A 6,405-nucleotide genomic window follows, 5' to 3' on the forward strand; every position below is an offset into this window, starting at 1 on the left:
AATTAAAGATGTAAAATGAAACTATTAACGTGATCGATTATACATCTTACTCTTTTTTCTATGTACTTTTTAACTCGATATATTACTCATTCGGATTATATTAGCAATAATTTACGCAACATGAATCGACAAATCGAAAAGTTTGCACAAATATTATAGTCGTAATCGGATGCAATCTAGTCATTTTGCAAAATAAAAACTGAAGCATTCGCTCTGCATCAATATTGTTTATTCTATTTTTATTTATATAATCCATCATCATTCATGTTCCGATCAAATATGATATCAAGAAAGTTTACTAGAGAAATAAGAATATTGTATAATCTATCGATTTACAAGAAAATTTTGGCGAGAGTTTTTTGCAGTAGGTCGTTCAATGCTTAGTTTCTCGCAATATATTATTCATACATCCTTTGTAATAATCATGGGTCCTAATGGCTCACATATGATTCGTAAAATCTCATATTAGTTCATGTAAAATAAAAGGTGGCCCGCGAGAGCAGCAACGTCACATTTTAAATTTTACGACGTGGCGGCGCCGTACCGCATTTCCATAAAATTTACATGCGGATTCCGAAATCCCGAGGAATTTCTTATGGAAACCATGATGACATTAATGTCTAAATTTTGAATTCCGTGTGAAAGTGCCACAGAACTCCTGGAAATATTTTGCTAGCAATTTTTATAGTGACGAACATTAATTCATTGAAATTATTTTTACCGTTTTACTTCGTGTTTGATAAACTTTATATAGTACTTATGAAGTAAATTTCTTCTATGATATGAGGATAACTCCTAAGAATATTATCTCCATTTATTTACGACTTTACATACCGCATTTAAACCTTTATGGTCTATAACCTTTATAACTTTGAGAATCTTCTACTTCTAATCTTCAACTTCTTTTATCGAATTCACAATGCCACAGTTTTTTCTTGAAATGATTATGAATCATAACGGATATCGCGAGCAGTAGTCTCGTATTGGACATTGATAAATAAAAAATATTGCTCGTCGCGTCGTTCTTGAAACAGAAGTAAAAGCCTCAGTAGGTTTTCCGAAGCTAAAAGCTTTCCGAAAGCAGTACCATTTGTTTTATTTTCGTCCGAGCGATTACATGATAGATTATTCACGTAACTCCTTGGTATCAGAAAGAAGAGCGTGGCATAAATCACAATGGACTGTGTCTTTGTTTTAAAAAGCTGCGTGCGCGCTCCCTACGTCGAACAAAATAAAATATATTCGTGCGCTCTCTCAACCTCACCCAAAGCGGACTGCTTTTTAATGCAACACATGTCATTTTGCATTTTGCACGTCGACGATGAGGTTTGCGAGAACTTTGAGCGCGTTTCTTGCGACAGTTGCGACACGACATATAGCGGCATTCCGTTTGTGATTAAGAGATAGAAGGAAGCGACAAAACTTTGTGTGATTATTATTATTTGTTGTAGCATTATTATTTAAAGTATTTAAATGTAAGTGGTGATAATGATCTAAAAAGTTAAGTCTATTTTTTAATAAAATTTTTTAAGTATTTGATAATAATTTATCTATTTTTATATCAAACTTTAATATTAATTACACAAAAGAAAATTGTTTATATTTTTATTTTTATCCACAAATTTTATCTGTTTCTTATAAATTAAATTCAAAAGATTTGATAATTTTCAATTACGCTAAATTTTTTCCTTATTTGTGTCTGTATAATTCAAAATGTTTCTTTTATTAAAAGTTTCTTCTGTCTGTTTCTCTCTCTGTTTATTTAAAATAATTATTCTCTTTCTCTTGTACAGTATATATTTCAGTGAAATTTTCTTTTAACTTTATTAATTTATTTTAATTTAACTGATTTTACGTATAATTTTATTATTTCATTTTATTAATTTTATTAATTTTATTTTACACATTTTTGAAAATGAGCAACTTATTATAAATAAGAACAACTTCAAGAATTTTTGCTTTCTATTGATAACATGTATTTCCTTGCTGTCAATCTAACAATTAAATAGGCGCTAGATTGCCATCTAGTGTGGCAATAAGATTTATCGATGTCGAGGATAATTTACAGTTTGCACTACGATCGCCCGTAACGCGATTTCCATTCGGATGCGACGAAGGAAAAAGATGCGACTGCAGTAGGACGGCGGAGGAATAACGAGGGAGGGAAGAATGAGATTGTCGATCGTCTCCTCTCAAGCTGTCCTCGTTTCCTCTCTCTCGTTACGATTGGTGGTGGTGAGGTGGAGAACTCAACTTCGCACCACACCTTTCGATTTCGTCATTGAATTAATCACTCCCATGGGGACAATTATTCCAGAGAAGCTTAAATAAGTCTGCCGTCGGGGTTTAAAAATGCTTCTCGGCGCAACGATTAAGCGTAACAATTGTTCCGATTTAATAATTATTCTTTTTTCTTTATTTCTTACACGCTAACAAGAAAAATGAAAAACTAGAAACGAATTTATTATTTATTGCCTCGGGTAAGATTTCCGCAATCCATGCTGTTAAATGTGAAACAGCATCAACGTGAAATATAACGTTACGCATTTTTTTGATAAATGAAATGTAATTACTCATACTCATTTGATATTATGTTACATGCGTGAATAATCTAAATAAAAATAAATAACTAAATATTAATCCGATTATAAATTAATAAATTTTAATTCTTAGTATTCTGCTTTACAGAATAAAACTTAAATAACATATTTCTAAATCTTTTTTCTACTTACGTTTTAAATGGTAGAAACAATGATGTTAAAATTTATATATAATTCAACGTACTGAAAATGACTATTTTAGCGTGTGGAGTGATTAAAAACGTATGACGTAACATAGTAATTATCATTTTTAACTTTGTTAAAAATACTTCACAGAAAATAAATTTAACCTCATTTCCATTGGGGTAATGTTGAAATATTTAAAAAATTCCATCCTTTTTTTCCGTTTGCTAATGAAAAAAATTGATTCTAACATTGGAGAAACAGAATAAGCACTGTACATTATATTAATCCAATTTGAATTTGCAAACTTGAAAGAGAGCTTTGAATAACCTATAGATTTAATAATAAAGTAAACAAATTAATCATACTTTTTTATTTAAATCTTTAATTTCAGAGTGAAGAATATACTTAACTTGAGCTTATATTAAATAATATCTGAAGGCATTTATCTTTGATATTAAGTAGAACCGAAGTGGCTTTTAATTGATTATGTTTGAAAGTTCTAAATTTTGCAAATGATTGAAAGTCATATTACAGATATCATTCTCGATTCACTAATATGAAAGTATTTACTTAAAATTAGGATATTTATTTTTAATAGAACCTTTTCCAAATTTTAATTAATTAATTTAAATTTGTTTGTTTTTTGCAATCTTGATACAAATCTTTATTGCGATTCTAAGTAAATCGGAGGAGATAAAAAAATGTGTATCCTTTTCTTTTAATTTTTTGTGATTGATTTGTGATTGATTTTTGTGATTTAATTTTTTGTGATATTGTTGTTAGAGTCAAAACAAAAATTTTTATCAAGATTGGAAGAAAAAAAACATTTAAAAAAGTTCTTATTGTATCTAAATAATTACCAAAATTAAATTTATAAGTTAAATTGCAAAAACTTAAGTATTTTAATTATTTCTAATAGTAAAAAATGTATTGATAATTACATTAAACAGAAATAAACTGCAAGTAAATGACAAGATGAAAGTACGCTAGTCCATATGACCAAAATTTCGACTAATTTCTCTTGCTATAACAAAAGCTATTTAATAAATTATAAATTTTATAAATATTTATTAATCGCGAATTGCAGCGAACTGTGATAGCATGACCATTCAATTGTTGTACAGAGATATCCGCGTGCAAGAGATCTTCATTTTCTGCATAACGAGATTATTATCCTACTCGCAAAATTATATTTAGCTTGCTCTATATATATATATATATATATATATGTATGTATATATAGAGTATGCATTTTTTGTTCAGTTAGTATTATAGATATCTGCAATTTTCGTGATCATTGCGTGGCTAATAGATATTATTATTTAAGAAATTAACCACTTGTTACATTTTAGTTCAGGATTACAAAAATATTCCTTTCTCTTTTTTATATTTAAAAAACCTCTTCTACTTATCAAATTCAAATAAAATCAAATTATGATATTGTTTTAGAGACATTAGAGTATTGTTTACATTTAGAGTATTGTTAGAAACAGCTTACGTATTTGGAATAAAGCTGATTAGATTGCCGATGCTGTAATTATAATATTATTATCACGAATGCGCGTAAATTAATAACTATGTACATACAAATGAAACTGTATCAATGTCTTTTGCATTGTTATTATAATTGAATAAAATATTCATCACGCCAGATTGCATTGTCAAATAACTTACGCGAAAGCTCAATATAAATAAATTTAGTTTTCTTATATTCATCAGTTCATTATTTTTATTATATTTATTATTAATGTTATACATAAATAGATTAGAAAATACCTTCAAAAATTTCCGTTTGTAAACCGTTGCACTTTTAAAGATTTATATGCACTTTTTTTTTCTTACTGAGATATTCTGATATCTATTAAATTTCATTATATAATACATTTTTAGAATCTTGAAATAGATTGCCAAACGCTACAAATAAAAAGTATTTCACATAATTCGTTCCTCAGTAATGTTGTCTAACTAAAAATAAAAGTTTTTCTTTCTTTTGCTTTCCTCTCTGTTTCAAATTCTATTTTTCCCCTAAATTTTTCCAATTGCCTTGTAATTTTTTCATTTTGGGGAAAAATACTTCTATCAAGCATCGTGGCTTGAACAAATTTCGCGAGAAATGAAATAGGGGTCGGTGAAGCTCATCTTACAAAGTAGTGGGTTGTGAAATAAGGGCTTGTAAACGGGATAACATTACCAGGATGGTCGACTCTGTATTGCGGCTCTGGCGTAGAACGATAATAACCTGCGTGGGAACGCGGCGTTGTACATCGACAACTTCCGGTTGACCTGTTTCTAGCCCCTTCCGCCGCCGAAATTTCAGCTTGGACGGGCCATGCCGGAAGCTTCGTTGAGATCGATATCTCGATACGCGCATTCCGGGGGGCCCGCACTATTAACGGCCGGCTAATCGCGAGCCCAGCAGATATTCGCAAATACATTGATTCTACGCCCTCGCGCATTCATCCTCATAAGATTTTTAAAAAACGGCTCAACATTTATTGAAAATATTAATAATTTATAGATTAATTGACATTAAAAATTTATATTTAAAAAAGATAATATTAAGTTAAATATTTGCAAATTAATCTTATTATCAATTAATTTGATCGAACTGATAACTAACTGATTTGAGTAAGTATTTCACGATAACTAATAAAATATATCATATTAAACATATTGAACACACAGGCAAGCAATTAATATGTTTGACAAAAGAACAAGAACAGGATCAAATATTAAATCAAACAAGAAACTACTATGACTATCAAACGAGGAATATGTCAAAGCTTATCATTGTTTCGGGACGATCATTTGCGTCAATAGAGCGTAAACGAGAAAGGGATATGGAACAGTAGTCGATAACATTCATCTTGTGGGTCACTGAAGTGCGAAATAAGGGTTGTGGATTACGTTACAACGCCATTCACGGTCACTCGGGCGACATTAACGATCTGCACGGAAATGCGAATTACGTTAACAGCCTATAGATATTTCCGCAATCTCGAGCCAAATAAACTCGCATAACGAGTGGTAAATTTAACTATAACCTCTTTGCTTTCACTGAGGTATATTATTGGAAGAGAACTCTTGAAAACTCTTTAATAAGCAAACTTCTCTCTCTCTCTCTCTCTCTCTCTCTCTCTCTCTCTCTCTCTCTCTCTCTCTTTCTCCCTCTCCCTCTCTCTCTCTCTCTCTCTCTCTCTCTCTCTCTTTTTACCAGAATATATGCTACAATTGTATTGTCATTGAGTTATACAATATTTTAAAATAATAACAATAATCAGTCCAAAAAAAATTTTATCAATTACGAAAATATATTTATTATTTATAAAATTTAACATTATTGGGACTGAGATAATTCGAATTGAATAAAATACAAATAATTAAACATAATTTTTTAAACATGTGTAAAATTTTAGAAATTTTATTAACAATGCGAGAGAAAACATCACGAAATGTAAAATTAAAATTAATTATTCCCTTTTTTGTTAAATATCAGATTTTATTACGCAGTTTAATAAAATATTATATGTATACATGTTTTTGTTTTATTTTGTATTTAATTATACGAAGAGAGTTACATGCGTTTTTATATAATATATTAAATTGCGGTTTGTAACTAGATCAGTAAACATAATTACTTGATTAATTACTGAAGATATTACGCATTTAAATTAAAGTA

The 6,405-nt window shown here is 29.5% G+C and overlaps 1 protein-coding gene across 1 annotated transcript in view; it reads left to right on the forward strand.

Moving 5' to 3' along the window:
- The window catches only part of LOC108688661, a 343,834-nt gene that overhangs the window by 163,501 nt on the left and 173,928 nt on the right, over positions 1–6,405 (forward strand). The window lies entirely within an intron of this gene.

This window comes from Atta colombica, unplaced genomic scaffold (assembly GCF_001594045.1).
Source record: "Atta colombica isolate Treedump-2 unplaced genomic scaffold, Acol1.0 scaffold238, whole genome shotgun sequence".
NCBI lineage: Eukaryota > Metazoa > Arthropoda > Insecta > Hymenoptera > Formicidae > Atta > Atta colombica.